The sequence below is a fragment of the Formica exsecta genome, unplaced genomic scaffold (assembly GCF_003651465.1).
Source record: "Formica exsecta isolate Colony F162 unplaced genomic scaffold, ASM365146v1 scaffold13, whole genome shotgun sequence".
In the NCBI taxonomy this organism is placed as follows: Eukaryota; Metazoa; Arthropoda; class Insecta; order Hymenoptera; family Formicidae; genus Formica; species Formica exsecta.
Genome location: NW_021848632.1, coordinates 514,119 through 528,743, shown reverse-complemented (window position 1 = coordinate 528,743; position 14,625 = coordinate 514,119). Strand labels below are relative to the sequence as shown.

The 14,625-nt window shown below is 35.3% G+C and overlaps 1 protein-coding gene across 1 annotated transcript in view; it reads left to right on the top strand.

Annotated features, from left to right (window-relative positions):
* Positions 1 to 5,105: 5,105 nt before the first annotated feature.
* The window catches only part of LOC115245771, an 83,314-nt gene continuing 73,794 nt past the window's right edge, over positions 5,106 to 14,625 (top strand). Inside the window, exons 1-3 of the mRNA XM_029824243.1 lie at positions 5,106 to 5,372; positions 5,685 to 6,074; positions 6,301 to 6,343. The gene's annotated coding sequence lies outside the window, so the exon portion shown is untranslated. The remainder of the gene's footprint in view (positions 5,373 to 5,684; positions 6,075 to 6,300; positions 6,344 to 14,625) is intronic.

Here is a 14,625-nt window from a genome sequence, read left to right as displayed (position 1 = left end):
CGCTCTCGCTCTTTGACAAAGAGGCACGAAGCGTCGTAAGCTCCTGTTAATTTATCACGACGGAAGTCTGGGGTTGGAGCTACTCGTCGTAATATCTGCCGAGCCATCTCTCTTTCTCGTCCCCTGTGAACGAGTTCCGTCCCTCCTCGCTCCTACCGTTCTTCCGCCACGGACGCGCGCGAGAGAAGGGAACGTCTTATTTTATACACAAAGCCCCCGCGATAGAGCATAATGTCCCGACAGCTATTAAATGTGTATATGAACGCGAAGCAGACGGCACGTGACCATACGGATGACGGGTGGAAGACACTGCCGACCGGCAACCCGGTAGCTTTTACCGAGTGTGTCTAACGCGCTAAATTTACCGTGTTAAGCTTACGAGTCATAAGATTGTGGATAGCGTCGAGAAGAGGCATCGCGATTAATTGATTACCGCTTGCAAGAAATCTATATTTCCCTAAAATTGAAATACGTTTGTATGTAAATGTATATCGCGTTCCCTAATTTTTTAAAATATCGCTAATCATTTCTATCTTTTTTTTAAATTTATTTTAACGTACATTTTTTTACATTAAATAAGACTACTAAGAAGTGAATTTGTCTTTTATCAGAAATATTTAATTTGTAACACTTTTTTATTATTTTGCAGATTTAAAATATCTTGAAAAATCATAGAAAAATTGTGCATGTGTAGAAATTGTCTCTCTTTCTCATTCTTTTTACTCTTTGTAACATTAAAATATTATATATCAAATTTAAAAAGATCCAATATTATGATATTAAATTTGCTTAAACGAATCCACTTGCTATATGAAAAAGAAGTCTTTTACTTTATTCATTAAAAACTGAACGAGACTTTTATATTTCTCTTTTTCTGGCGACACAGGATGCTGGAAATCTTTGCAAATTATACGATGCACAAACAAATATAAAATAGTCCATTTCGCCAGTAGATACGGTTAAGTCAAATGTATTTGGGGGATACGTGTAATCGACTGGGCGTCGTGGATGAGAGAAGTGGTGGCATTTCGGGGCGTCGGGACGCCGGACGTCGCAATCCCGTCGTCCCGCCCACCCTTCTTTTCGTGGCACTCGACGTGCGCCATTGTGATGGTAATATGTCTGGTCGGGAATCAGGGTCGAAGTTATCGCAGTGTCATTCGAGAATTAATCGCTTCTTCCATGGTCTATTAAATTGTGACCGCAAGCATCGTGGCTCGTGTTTTTCAATGAAACTTACATTAGGATAATATTCTTCGCAGAGTAATATAAACTTTGTGCTCTAATATGTAAATGAACTCTTCACAGTTCGTGTACGTAGACAACTTAAAATTTATTATAAGCACGATTCTTGACTATAATATAGCAAGAAAAAAAAAACTAAATTTTAATATTTATCGCAGCTATTTAAAGTTGAAAAATTTACAGCGCGCGTAAAATCTTTCGATTCTACAACTTCATCTATCAAAGTCCGGCGACACTTCACTTCCGGTGAAAGTCTTGGCCGAGACCAGCGCCAATTCGATAACGGACGTACACTCGTCCATAGATAGGCGGATAGACGGAGAAACGCCGGGAGCTTCACGGATCGAGGGATAAAAAGGGGGTTGGACACGGGGGAGAGGAGATCGGGTGAGCGGGATGAAGAGGCACGATAGACACGCTACGGATACCGGAAGGCAAGAGTCGAGGTTGGGTTGAGGGCGCCATTACGTCCGGCCACCCTTCACGGTCCTCCACTTACCCCTAACGACGTTCCGGGCAAATAAAAGTTGATTTCTCTCTTCCCTCTTCCCGCGCCCGCGTCTCTCGTCTACCCTGCGTTTCTTACCGTCCGCCTTACTCCCATCTTAAGCATCCCTCTATGTCTCATCCCTCCGTTTCGTTGCTTTATCTCTTTAGGTGCCTTCCGCCTCATCAGCTGGCACAAGCCATTCGTCCGTATGTACTTATACGTGGACCCGTGTCAGTCGATAGAGGAGAATTTTCGGTTGCTCGTGCTGAGCTTTAGACAGATCTATCTAAGATCTAAGTCGCGTATCAGATTAGACGAAAAAGTTATTGTAATTTTAATATCATTTAAATAATGTAACGTAAATATCATAATAACATTTTCGAAGTTTTTCAGAACGTGATTTGAAGAAAAATATTTTTAAATTAGTGCTTGATATGTTAAAAGTTGTAAGTAATTAAATAATTACATACTCGAAGAATAGAAGTTATGAGAAACGAGTAATGCGGAAATGCGATTCGAAACAAACATGCGCTGGCTCTTAATGATCGGGGCGTAATGATCACTTGGCACGTGCCGAATCACTTTCGATAAATCTGGCAAAGCGGCCGATAATGATAGGGCGGCGTCAAAGAACATCCTGTATACATTTCCGGTTGCCGTCGACGATCCGTTGCACCCGTAATGTAACATTAAAGATCGTCCTATTCATTTGCATAAGAAAGCCATCCATCGGAATTATTTATAAAATAGATAATATATTTATCTATCTCATGGGTTACATGAAAAATATAATAATATCCCCGGATAACAAATACTAAATATAACTTGATTAATATTATACTATTTACTAATTTATTATAAGTTTTTCTAATTTATAGTTTTATAATTAGTATTATATCAGGTTTTAATAGAAGTTATTTCATAGATGTATTTATTTAACAGTGGAAATTGAAATAATCTTTTTTTTTTATCAAAATTTTATTAAACACTATTATTTCTCGTTAAAACTATTTAATTTTAAATATTTCAATATAAATATGTGCATTAAGACAAGATAAATAAAGCACAAAATTTAATAATTTTTAAGTTTGGACACAAATAAAGATTAAAAAAGCGAAAGTAAAATATAATACTGGATATATTAAGCCGTTTGAAAATTACCGACGATACAAAATATCTCATTTACCATTAATTTTCTGCAGAGCATGAAATTAAATGATATACTGAAGATATGCATTTCAAGAAACTAAAAGAACAGCAGACTTTTCGGATGGATTTTTCTCGATTAGGTTTGCGTACCAAAGCGACCACTGTATATAGCAGATGTATACGCGATACGTATTTTTTGAAAGCGCAACGATACACGATCGGAATGTCACCGACATAGGTCGGTTTCGCTACTTCCGGCGGCGAGAGGGCGAAGGGCGAGAGCCCGCCGAAAACCGCGTTAGTGCGCGTGTTTTCGCGCGATCCAATCCGCGGCGGATTAACCAACCGGGGAAACCTCGTTACTCTTCGAGTCGATGATGCCGGTGCTCTCTTCATCCGATTCTGTCCCCACTTTCTCGAGATAACGCGCTCAAAATCGCGCTGTTTGCAAAAAGCTATCATTCGAGATATCAGCATCGAAGGTACCGAGAAATCTCACTGAAAGAATCAATTGGTAATAGTGGTAAATATTATATATGAGATAAATTTTTATAGCAATATGTTTTATTTATTAAAAAAATATCTAAGTTTTATCAACTATTCTATTTATTTTTGATCACGTAATCATAATGAAAATATTAAATCTCTCAATTACTACTTAAAGATTAATTCGACGAAAATATGCTGGAATTATTATATGCAAAACGGAGTATACAATGTGCCTATAATAGCTCACGTTCATCGAGATTGATTTAAAATACAAAGAACGGGAGATATTTTCGGCGTACATTTGCTTTATGTGTATTGAATATATTGACAGTTTGGCTGGCGGCACTAATTCCTTGCGACGTACTTATACACATGTACAGGGTGAGTCAGGAGAAGAGGGAAATATTTTGGGAGATGATAGTATGAGTCATTGTAAAAGAAAAATTTTCATACATGGTTATTATTTCCAATAGTTTCGAAGATACAGCTGTTTGAATTTTGTGGAAGTACAATAATAATGAACGATACATGTGAATAATAATGAATGATACACGGTCTCCGGATTTGACTCCGTTAGATTATTGTTAATGGGGATGGTTGAAAACGGAAGTTTGCCAAACGAAACCGAGTACACGAGAAGAATTGATTGCTCGCATTTTGGATGCTGCTATTCGTATAAAAGAACAGCACGCTACACTCAGAGAAACGACATGCAATCTTAGCACACGAATTGTAAAATATATTGACGTTCACGGTTTAATTTTTGAGTATTTGTTGCGAAACGTGACACATGTATTATTCATTATTATTGTACTTCCACAAAATTCAAACAGCTGTATCTCCGAAACTATATGAGAATAATAAACATGTTTATATAAACTTGTGTTTTTTACAATGCTCCATATTATCGTCTCCCAAAATACTTCCCTCTCCTCCTGACTCACTCTGTATACGTGTATGTTGTTGTTATAGTAATCTTGTGGTTAGTCGAGCGATGAGATTCGAGCGGGCAAGTAGCGGCGCGAGACGCTTCATACTTTATCGCGTTATTATTATTTCTCGAAACGCGATTATTTCTTATCAATCTGCACGTTTGATTGATTCTCACGATTTATAAACATATCGAGAAGACGGCCACACAGTTGAAAAATTTGGCTTAAATTTAACATATGTATATCGCATGTCCCAAACGGTTCACACAAATTTTTATGTTAATTTAACATAATATGGATATGTTAAATGATGAGATATTAATACTCTGTTAAATTAATGTTTTAATACAAAATGAATGCAAATTTCATAGTAATTTTAAATAAATTGTGTGTAAAATCAACATATTTTTAATGATGAAATTAACTTGCAAAAATGTTATTGACGGTCTGTAGTCATTCTCACTCCAATTATAGAATAAAATCAACATTTTTTTTCTGTAAATTTTAACAGATAAATCCCGTTAGTAATAATACAGAACATATCTATTGTGTAAAACTAAAAATAAGTGCACATTATGTTATTTTTACACTTTTTTTCAGCTGTTTTAATAATTTAACATTCAAGTTTAATTAATACAGCAGCAATATTTATTAATTATCATATGAATGTGTTAAATATTTAACACAAAAATTTTAATCGTCATATTTTTTTTAACAAGAAAACAAATTTTCAAACTGTACATTTATCGAAGTAGATATCTCAGCGATTTATTCAGTCGAAAATAAGACTTGGAATTAAATATTTTGATAATTTGACTGACGCGACACTCGCTCCTTGCGGCGTATTTATGTTGTTGTCATGGTAACCTTGTTGTTAGTCTAGTGGCAACACTCGAGCGGACAAGTAGCGGCGCGAGACGCTTCATATTTTGTCGCGTTATTATTACTTCTCGAAATTCTATTATTCCTTATCAGCCTGCACGATTGATTGGTTCTCACGATTTATAAGCATATCGAGAGGATGTCATTTATCGAAGCAGGTATCTCGGCAATTTATTCAGTCAGAAGTAAGACTTGGAACAAGAGTTGGGTGCTGTATTTTCAAATTAATCCTATATTTTTACATTTATCAATCACGTAGCATACATTCAGCATTTATATATCGATGATTAGATAGAATATGTAATTAATTTAATCGAAATCTATCGCACGAACAATTCGAGCAAAGTGACGATTATATTTCTCATATTGTACTCTCCGCGGATATTTACCACGAATTTTGACTTGTATATTCTCTTATATTATAATACAAGATAGTAATCAGTCTCTAAAACACGCGAACGCGTATTTATTTAAAGACCTATTTATTTAAAGTGCAGATAGTCTACGAAAGTGCCAGAGCTAGGAGCAACAGGTCGCCGCGGCGGGTGACGCGTGAAATTGGTCGCGCAATTTTCGAATTCCCTGCGCCGTTCGTTCAATTAGTCGTGCAGGTGCCGCGCATAGCTTCGTGCAATCTTTTTCCGTTATTCTTTTTTCACATTATTCTTCCGCCTCGATGTAATAAAGTGCGCGTCGCGCGTGATTAACGTTTGAAGCGTCGTATAAACTAGTACAAAGTGTCACGCGATTGTCGTATTACTGTACGCGTGATCGTAATATGTGGTGTTTCTGCAAGTGAGTGTTGACAAAGTGAAGGGACAATAAAGAGGAAGAAGGAGAAAGCTCAGAGGAAGGAAAAGCATCAGACATGACGGCGGAGCGTGCGGGTGAGTAATTTACATCCTACTTAATTTATTATATTATTTGTTACTTGAAGAATAAAAGAAAGAGAGAAAGAATAAATAAATGAATGATTTATTATTATAATCTTGGAAAATGCTCTTTTAAAGTATACGGCAATTATTCACAAAATAAAGTATAAATTGATTATTTTAATCATACTTTTTTATATATTTATATATAGAATAATTTCGATATATTTGTATTTTACAGACCAACCTTGTGTATTACAACCTCTTCATTGCGCATCGTATCGGTGAGTACCAAGTTATTTCCTATTTCAATTAGAGGCTGGATCAATAAAAATTATATCAGATATATTAATGTGTGTTTATAAGAAACGAAATACACATATTAGAAAAGAACTAGAAAAAAATAAAATCTTTTTTTCTCGATTATTATATAAAACTTTAAATTTGCAGTGATAAAAAATACAACAGTAAAATATCTTATATTATTTGTATTCTTGTTGTTGACATTTTTTATTCTCCTATATATGGTTATTATCATACATTTTAACAAATTTTAAAAATTTGAATTTTATATATAAGAACATAAAAATATTATATGGATAATATACACATTAATATAGCTAAAATATTTATACATATAAATACATACATTGCATAAATTCTTGTATTCAATCTTCGTCCAAGAGACATGAATACTACAAAGAAAGTTAAATAGAAACTTCGTATTCTAAAAATGTTGCTATTTTATTTGTAACAGTTTTGATAATAATTTACAAAAATATATTCTCATGATTCAGTTTGATTTTTACATGTATTACAAAGTATAGGTTTCTGAATCGCCTACATTTTGAATTATGTGGCAAATTTTGATACCTTAAAATATTTTATACTTTTATATTTAAAAAATTTTTATACTTTAACGTCACATTTCTTGATATAAAAGCAACTTCCACATAATTAAAAATGTAACTCAGTAGCCTATATTCTATATATATGCAAAAATCAAAGCAAATCTTGAGAGAATATAAACTTTTAAATAATTACATAGATACATTGATAATACACAGATACATTGTAATTATATAAAATAAAAATAAATTAGCATTTATAGAGAACAGGGTGTAGGAAAGATTATTAATCAATTTAGATATATATTTATTAATATTCCCTTCCTTTACCATTCCAAATATTTTTTAATACGATTTCAGATCTGCTTTGACTTCCTTTTTATATATCATTTTCCATGGTTTAATATTATGTAAACTAATGCAGAAAAGCAATATTCAAAGAGATCTTTTAATATTTTACAAACATACATTATAAAGAAAGTCAAGAAATATTTTACACACACACAATTACATAGTGCACATTCCAAAGTAATTTATTTAATAAAAAACACTTGTGAGAGATATAATTATATTATAATGCTAACTTTGTTGTATTATAATGTCAACTTTGTAATATCTTAATTTTTCATAAACTATTCGTTCATACACACTTATTAACTTTATATTTATATAGAAAATTATAATAAATAATAAATAGGTGACTATATTATATACTAGTCTATATTCGAAGAATCATTAAAGTTAAAATCGAGAGAATTAATTCTTTAATCTTATGTCCGAAACGTCAATCAAAATAAATTTACCAACAATAAAACACCATCTATCTATAAATATCTAAAAATGCTACGCATAACAAGCACAATGGTGTTTATTATAACACTTTCGAAAACTCTCGACATTTTATATTGGCGGGCGACACAAATGAAGCGAACGATCGGCTCGATTACTTATACTACCGAAAATGTTTTCGGCTGTGGACGGGTTATACATATATCGAGAGCGTTAATTGCGCGCCCCGGCATAGTAAACGCTGGAAACGCGCGGCGTTATATCGCACGTAATATCATATACGCAAAAATTTTTTATAAGTTTTGATTTATAAACCGTTTGATGTATCGCGTTGCACGAACGCGAGTAGCGCATTTTATACACACTGGGATGCATTACTGACATTTTATGTATACCCCTCCCCTCCCCCTTTTTTCCCCGTCCCCGCGTGCACTTTGATCGACGGGAGAGCCAGGGCTGATGGAAAAATGCGGCGTGCATAACTCGATTATAGACTGCACATACGTCGGCGTGTACACAAGCGTCGTTTTTACGCATCCCCAACGACGGTGCCGATGTTGTGTGTGTTCGCCGCGCGCGGACGGAGGGCGGGATATTATACCGGATATCTGACGTTACAGGGAAGAGAGAGGAAGTGAAAATACACCGACGTTTCATTTACTCTCCGTAAATACAGCCGGATTAACCAGTTAGCATCAATTTCGCATGAGGATCCTAATCGCGCCGCGCTCTTTGACATCCTCAGATCGGATTTGTTGTAACACGTGGCTCGTTTTATTTTTCCTTTTTTTTTTTTTTTTGTAGATTAAGTTTATCTACGCGCTGTCGATGCGAGATCTGTAGAAGTGGAGACGAAAAAAAAAATGCGCGAAAGCTCGAGAGAAAGAGAAAGAGAGAGCAATGTAAATGTTTGAAGAGTTAATTGATATAATTGAAAAATTGCGTTACTAGTGGAGCGTATATGTTTTAAAACACGCGTAATATTTTCAGAGTCAGAGCGGGAAATTGAACGATGCGCGCGTTCTATAAAAATATTCATTATAGAATCGTGTATATAAAAAATATGTTTTTTATTTAATACTGCAGAAATATGACAGGAATACTGTAGTTTTAACATAGGTTTTTAACATAGTTTCGTTTTTTTTTTTTTTTTTTTTTGATGAAATATTTACCGTAACTTTTTATTTTTTTGCCTTGTTAAATGCTTTATCAATATACATATAATATTTCGTGGATATCTCTTGTCAAATATAAGTTACATTTCAAAGAAATTATTATAAAAGATAATTTTCATTATTGTAGCATCTTATATTTTTTTTAATTGCTTGTCTGTTTTATTTTTATATTATCTTTCTCCTTTTGTCTCGCAACACATCATTATTCACACTTTACTGCTATTATACTATTTTTTATAAATTATCTTAACCGTGTTGCTACGGTATTGATCTTATGTCAAGCGTCCCTCGTTCTCGAGTCTCTTTCTATTTTCTTTATTTTCTTTTCTTTCTATATTTCTATTATAATCCGCTTCTGCAATGTATTCTTTCAAAAAATATCGAGAGAGAAATATTGATGTTTATTATATCCTACTTTTCGAACAAAAATAAAAGAAAATTAAATAATATATAATTATTTAATCGTCATTATTATATGTCGCATCAATAAATGCGAGAAAAAGAAAAACAGAAAACAAAAAATTAACCGTCATTGACGGCGCTCGTGGACGTCACTACATAATAACGGACTAGCCTTTTAGAGTTTATCATTACCACCACCAGCACCGCCGCCGCCACCATCAGCACCACCACCACTTCCGCAAAATTTATTAAATGATTTATTTGATGTTTGCCGTGCAACCCGCGTGTATATGTGTACGTATGCGTGCATACATATATGCGCGCGAGTATCGAGCGCAGCCGCCACACAACCACCCACCCATCGGCTACTTCCACCCCACTCACCCGCGTTATCCCTTTCAGCCACCTCTGCGTATATACCCTGTGTGCCGGCCTGCACCATCGGCAGGCGCAGCCGAGCGTCCGCCAATTATTCAGCAAATGTTATAATTGGCGCATTCCATTACGCGTAATGGATCGCACTTAGCGGCTGCCGGTGTGATTGGGGCTACAGAACCGTAGAGAGGGAGAGAGGAGAGGGGGCTGATGGCCGGTTGGCAAAGAGGGTGAGCGGAAGGAGACGAGCCCAATCTCGATAATACGACTGTAGTAAAGGATATGACCTGACGCATATGAGCTACTTGAAGATAGGAATATCTATACGCGGCATTGATTTTGAAGCAACAAAAAATAGAGATCTATCAATTTTCGATTTAAGCAGACAGTGTATTCAAACGCATCGGAGGGTGCGTTTGTTAAATACGCTGAAATGCACAACTATATCAAGGACATATGTTGGATGTAAAGATGACGATGTCGGACATAATTCCATCATTTACACACAAACAATATTTAAAATGCAATTAATAAAAAGCAAATTTTATAAGATTTTATGTTATATTTTATAGACATTTTTTTATATTTTTGTACTTGTGTGATGCGTTTTATCAAATTATTGTGAACATAAATGATTTCTCTTACATCTTTAATTGGCAAAATTGTTAATTTGATTTAATTATTTTAGGGGTTTACCGATGTTTATTTGCTCTAGTAACTCTAATAATATTCATATTCCCATATTCGTTACATCCAACGAGTTTATCAAGTATCTAATAATTCACGTGATTTTATGTAATAATATGTAATAGTAATGAATATGCAGTATAGTGTAGTGAGTCAACAAATTCGCTAATTTTCTTCTTCACTCGCATCGCCACGTAATCATATAATAAGTATTCAATTATCTGACATATAATACTATTACACCAACATGATTCCTTTACGTGGCAAAAGAAGCAATAATTTTCCTTTTTTCTCTATCTTTAATACATGATAAACTTATCTTTATTATAAAATATATACATATGTATATACATATAAAGAAGCAGTATATATATAATTAAGACTAGTCTAAAATAAATAAATGCTTCTAAAAAATCTCAGAAAAGTCACAAAGTTTGACAGTTTCCATTTCTGTCTGTCTCTCTCTCTCTCTCTCTCTCTTGCTTTCTCTCATTTTCATTAACGATCGATTCTCTCTCGCGCGGTAATAATATCCGCAATTAGAAACGCGCCGCGAGTGATTCATGCGAGCGCTTATACACATACACATGCACGCTCCCACATATGCGACTAATCTTCGGCCGGTTACGCGGTTTCGTTCGATGAACGTAGATTGGATAGCGGGCCATCATTTACCCTGGAAACACACACGGTGCAGGACACAGGCTGCGGTATGCTGCGCGTACACCATGACAATTATTAGGATGGCAATTACGACGGCGGCAGCGATACACGAATACGCGAGTTACTATCTGCCTACGAATACTACTAGCGGAACGCGCTATCCACACACACACACATACACACATACGCGAGCATCCAGAGCGAGAAAATCTACCCGGATACCAGGAAACAGACTCAGGTGTGCCGTGCCGGCCGGTATTGAATTTATAATTCCATTAGGGACCGCGCCGCTCCCCGATCATTTTCGCGTCTTCGCCTTTCACGGCACCGGCCGCCACGTGCCGACGATCGAATCGTCGTTTAGCATTTCGCTCTATTTTCGGGCTCGCTACACAAGCAGAATTCGAAAATTTCCCGAAACTTTTGCGGTTTTCCCAAGTGATAAGCCCTTTCGTCTGAAGCTTAATGAAAAGTGTACACGGTAATGTCTCATGACAAACAAAAGAGAGATAACAATTCAAAATATTGCTCATTAAATATATCTGTAACTCTATATAAATTTGTGTGATTCTGGTTTGTTGATTAAACAATCGTAAAAAATAACAGCATTCAAATAAATTTGTTTCAGGTCTTAAAGCTTATATATAGAGGTTCTATAATTTCTGATTTTTATTTTTTGATTCTTTATCTTTATACAATTTAATATCTCGATTTAATTAATTTTTAATTTGATAGTATGCAATAAACGCATTTCAAAAAATGCGTAATGTATGAATTAAAATTTTATGAATATATATCTCATATATCATATAATAGTCATTGCCATTTATTTCTGGCAAACAATCAGAAAAAATTTTTATATAATATAATTCCTCAGAAATTAACTCAACTTGCGAGATAGCATTAAACCTGGCAATTATTAGACGATCGTTTTACAATTAAATAATCTAGTTCTTTAATTCTTTATTTCTTTTTCTATCTTTCCTTGTCCTTTTCCAATTATATGCTTAGCATTTGATTTTTCTCATATAATAATTACCTATTTGTATTCCTTTTATTTATTATGTTTTTATCTCTGTGTTAATACTTTGTAATGTGCGTGAAATATTTGTAATCTTTATTGAATCTTTATTGAAAAAGAATGAACTTACAATTCTCGGAAATATAATGCCTTATTTGAGGAAATGAATTTCAAATTTGTTATTTGATAACTTTGTTACGCACGATTTACGTTTTTTAATACGAGTATTATGGATTTCGGAAATAAATCCTTAATCTTGCAATCAGAGTGCAAGAGTTATTTAAATTAGACCAACAAAGTGAATGAGATCGTTGAACCGATGTCGGTACCTTCTAACAAGCGCGCGCGGAATCTGAAATCCGACCGATGGGATAAAACGGGACGGAGAGAAGCGAGAGAACGAGTTTTTCCCGCGGGCGGGATTACGTCTATCCTGTATACGTTACACGTGAACCAGATATGTCGATCTGATCTCTCCCCGCCGAGTCGAAGGAGAACGAAGGAACGGCCGCGAAGTGGATTCGAAAATTGAAAATCATTGCTGCTTCTGATCCCCTTAGTTTCGCCAGACAACCTCAATAAATTCTCCGCTCGCCCTCGCGCCCGTGGCTTTATTCTTTATAAGGCGTTATATCGGAGAGAAGAAGAGATCCCAGAATCTCCCGACTATCTCTCTCTCCTTCTTTCTTTCCTCTCGCGTTCTTCTCTTCGTCTAGCGAAACCTTCGCATCCCTCGTTTTAACGACGTATACGCTATTAACGTCGCAAATTGTATGAACGCTAATATACATAGTTTCAAATTTTACAATTATTCCTTTTTCCTTTTTCTATATTTATACCAAGATAAGTAATAGAACTTCTCAGAGTAAAAAGTATTAAGCTAAAAAGGTTGGGCCACGATGAATAAAACAATAGGATAAAAATATATTTGTTATCCATTGCGGGCTTGCAATAAAGTTTTTCCTCTTTTTTTTTTTTTTTTTTTTTTTTAATTTAGAGCTTTAATCACATTAAAACGTTTTCTTATAAGAAGGAATAAGAGAGTCTGCGGAAAAGTTAAGAAAGATGCCGGAGAGCTTTTAAGATGAAAATTGAAATATTTTAATATTCTTCTACTTGTTAAAAATAATAGAGAGACAAAAATACGCAATTAAAGGATATTCAGAAATTATTATATATAATCTAACATATATATCCTACTAAAATATATCTATAATCTATTGTTACTATAGTTAGCATTATATAGTTGTTAGCATTATCATTATTATATTTACTATTTCAATTACTTTGAGTAATTACTTTAGTAGTAGAGAATACGTCTCTTAATAATTGAAAGGACCGAACAACCATTATAACATTAATACAGTGACATGACGGGTGGCGAAAGAGAGACGTCGGGCCGTCTAATAAACAATTGCCTTCGTTCGCGGCGTCGCGCGCGCAAAGTGGCCTTATTTTTCCCCTAATTCCATCAGGGCTGAAAGTGGCGACGCGGCGCGAACGAAGCCCGAGAAGGGTAGAGACAGACACCATGCTCTCTTGCTTCTCGGTCTCTCTTCTGTTCTCTTCTCGGGACGGTAAAGCGTGAAGCTACTGGCTGCTACTGCCGCCGCCGTTGCCGGGTCCTGGAGCGCCGCGTTTCTCAGCGGCTTTGACATGCAAATTGCCTGACAATGAATTTCGTAAAACCTTTTACCGCGGAGTGCGCTTCGCGACGGAGGGGGAAGGGGGAGATGGCGCGAGCGGGGGAACGGCGGGTTGACGGAAAGGGAGAGAGAGAGAGAGAGAGAGAGAGAGAGAGAGAGAGAAAGGTGAAACAGAGCACGCCCTCTCGCGCACGACCCTACGCATGCATTTGCGCGAGGGGGAGGGAGAGGAAACAGGCAGGGGGCTCGGGAAGAGAGACGCCAGACGACGTCGCGATATTAATCACTGTCTACTGGCGTCAGGCAGCCTCAACCATCTTCTCTCCGTGAAGCGCGAATCTCGTGATACTCGAAAATCAGTTACTCGAGCCCGATTAAAACGACCCCACCCCTCCTTTCCTTTCGCGACTGGATTGAGATTGATTTCAATCTCGCGCGTTTTATCGAAGATACCGATTGTTGAGAGAGAATAAGAGAAAAGAATTAACCTTAATCTATTGTATTGTGTGTAATCTTTTAATTAAAGAATTATTTAATACTGAAGAGACAGAAAATTATATAAACATCCAGTTTTTTAAGATGACGGGAAATAACAATGTTATTTTCAATTAATATTCTCGGCATTAATACTTATATGTATATCTATTATAATAAATTGTCGTAACTGAATCGGTTGTTTGATAAGAAAACTATATCTAAAATTGTAAAAAAAAGGATTGAACATTTCTTTCGACTAATTTTCTATTAAGTACTTCCATGCGTATTCTGCTTATATATTATAAAAACAAAATCTTTAAGAAAAAGTATGTTCCAGGAGCTTTCTATATTTTGTCAAATATTTCTCATATACATGTTGCTTAGCTAATCTACTTCTAAAAAGAAAAAAAAGAAATTCAATTTTATTCGCGTTCGTCATTCAACATAAAAAAAAGCTACTGCTCCGTAGAAGCTTTGTAAAAC